The sequence below is a fragment of the Perognathus longimembris genome, chromosome 6 (genome assembly GCF_023159225.1).
Source record: "Perognathus longimembris pacificus isolate PPM17 chromosome 6, ASM2315922v1, whole genome shotgun sequence".
Taxonomy (NCBI): domain Eukaryota; kingdom Metazoa; phylum Chordata; class Mammalia; order Rodentia; family Heteromyidae; genus Perognathus; species Perognathus longimembris.
The window spans coordinates 31,776,431-31,779,356 of record NC_063166.1 but is presented as its reverse complement, the minus strand read 5'-3'; the positions used below and the strand labels follow the sequence as shown (position 1 = coordinate 31,779,356).

The 2,926-nt window shown below is 43.7% G+C and overlaps 1 pseudogene; it reads left to right on the top strand.

Moving 5' to 3' along the window:
• The first annotated feature begins 296 nt into the window (after positions 1-296).
• On the top strand, positions 297-2,634 carry LOC125353673 (annotated as a pseudogene).
• Positions 2,635-2,926: the final 292 nt, after the last annotated feature.

Sequence of the window (2,926 nt, the reverse complement as noted above, 5' to 3'; positions counted from 1 at the left end):
TGCCCCTCTTTCCATCCCTTGGAAAACCTCTTGCTGACCTAACAGCAGAAAATGGGTACTCCCCCACTACGTCCCACCCCGCCTCACTTCAGTCCTGCCAATCACTACCCAGGGCAAAACACACAGCCTCATGGAAAAGGAATTCTGTGGAGAATGAGGAAACATGTGGAGGGTTTTTTTACATTTATTGTCCTGTGTTTGACAGAACCAAGTCACAACATGAAATCCCATTATGTGTAAGCTGACGGATGAGATATCACAATGACATTTGAATGGCAAATGAGTTTTGAAGATGAATGTTCCTGATCAAAACCTTTGAAAAACGGCACCTTGTGTACGAACAGAGCTGCTTGCCTCCTATCATTCCTGACATGCAGATGATGGTGTTCCAGTTAGGCAAGCCATGTCAATCAACTCCCTCCACAGCCCTCCTGTAGAAGAGCTCCTCCACAGACTGATGCCGATGAAAAGGATGCGAGGAATGAAAGGCCAAGGCACTTGCTTCTGTTTTGCTTTTCGAGGAAAACAGAAATGGCCCTGATGTTTGGTCTAAGGAAACGGTTCTCAGCTGCCTACAGTGTACTGGAATTACCTACCGGGCACTTCCATATCCTTCATGGGGAAGGCCCAGGCTTTAGTATTCTTCCCTGACTCCAGGCCGTTCTGAGATGTGCCACAGCTGAGGGCTTCCAGCCCCTGTGGGACTCCATCTAGGGCTTCCCTCTTACTGTCTATCATGTTAGCTTTTATCCTCACAAGCAAAGCTGTGCTGAATGCAGGACACCTTCAAAGTAGCAAAGGTCTCATATAGACACATCAGCTTGGTCTGATGACCCTTCGGTCAGAAGGGTCAAACCCAGCTCCCAAGATCAGGAAATAAATTGTGTTTGCTATGCTCCAAGGAGCTTCCCAAGCAACATGGAAATAAAGGGTCTGTTTTTGAACTTTTGGTAACTTGCCTTTGACAAATCCATTATCCCCCAAAATGAAGGAATCAATGTAACCAAGAAAGCTAAACTGACAGGAGTTTGGAGATTATCTTTCCTCAACTCCTAAAACTTTCTGAGTTTGAAGAAATTATATGTACCACTCAAAGTCTCCCATGTTAAATTTCCACAGTTGACAATATATTCCAATCAATCTCACCCCCTTTTTAGTTCTCCTCCTCCTATCTCTTTCCCCAAAACAATCTCAAGAGGTTTCTTGTATTCCTGTCTTTTACATTTTCAGATCTAAAAACTGCATGTCAGAGAACTTGGCTCCAGCTCTGTTCATTTTTCCTGCAAATGACAGAACTTCTGTTTCTTTCAGAGTTTTTTTTTAAAGGGTACTAAGAAGATACTAATACAGGATGCTCCTTTTCCTTTTTTTCACCTTTATATATGTTTTTTTAATTTATAGTTGCACAAAGGGGTTTTAGTTCAATAAGTCAGTTTAAGATTATTTCACTGTGTCTGTGGGCAACACCATACAAATACTCATTCGGTGGGTGGTACTGGTGCCAAAGGACATTCATTACAGTGATACCTAAATGTGGAAAAAAGGAAGCGGTAGTGGAAGACAGGGAAGAGCCCAAGTCAGAGCCAGAGGCTAAGAAGAGTAAAGTGGGAGCAAAGAAAAATGAAAAGCAGCAGGCCAGGGTCCAGTCTTATATGAGGACCCTCCAGATCAGAAAACCTCACCCAGTGGCAAGGCTGCCACACTCAAGATCTGCTCCTGAAATGTGGATGGGCTTCATGCCTGGATTAAGAAGAAAGGTTTAGAGTGGGTGAAGGAAGAAGCTCCAGATATCCGGTTCCTCCAAGAGACTAAATATTCAGAGAACTACCAGCTGAACTTCAAAAACTGTCTGGACTCTCACATCAGTACTGGTCAGCTCCTTCAGACAAGGAAGGATACAGTGGTGTGGGTCTGCTTTCCCACCAGTGCCCACTCAAGGTCTCTTATGGCATTGGTGAGGAGGAACATGATCGATCAAGGCTGAGTGATTGTTGCTGAATTTGACACATTTGTACTCATGACAGCCTATGTACCTAATGCAGGCCGGAATACCGGCAGCATTGGGATGAAGCCTTTTAGAAGTTTCTTGGCTTCTCACAAACCTCTTGTGCTATGTGGGGACCTCAGTGTGGCTAATGAAGAAATAGACCTTTGTAACCCCAATGGAAACAAAAAGAATGCTGGTTTTACTCCACAAGAGCGCCAAGGCTTCAGGGAATTGCTTCAGGCTGTGCCCCTGGCTGATAGTTTCAGCACCTCTATCCCAACACAGCCGATGCTTACACTTTCTGGACTTACAGGATGAATGCTCACTCCAAGAATGTTGGTTGGCGCCTTGATTACTTTTTGTTGTCCCCCTCTCTTTTACCTGCATTGTGTGACAGCAAGATCTGTTCCAAGGCCCTTGGCAGTGACCACTGTCCCATTACCCTGTACTTAGCACTCTGACACCTCCCCACTGAACTGGGAAAGCCTTCTACTCACAAGTATTCCTTCTTCATAGTTCTCTAGAAAAGCTAGACTGAGATTCTCTTCTATAAGAAAAACATCTCAAGCTGTTTGTGGGTGCCTCCCCACATTTTAAAAAACATTGAACACAAGCCATTAAGTTTGAGTAATCCATGTAAAAACATAAAAGGCCATAGTTTGAAAAAAATATTATGAGGCATTTTGATCAGTGTCACCCTTTTCATTATTCTTTCCCACATTTTGTAACACTACCCATCCCCTCAATTGTTCTATCCCATTTTACATATATATGTTAAATATTATGACTATCTTCACCCCCCCTTCCATTCTCTGTCTACCACCCTCCCCTTGACCGCAGCCTTTGTCTGCCTCATAAGTTCCAGCTTCCTGATATACATTTTGTCAAATGGTAAGTTAGTTGTTCAAAGCAATCACACCATTGGAATTCTCCCTTCCC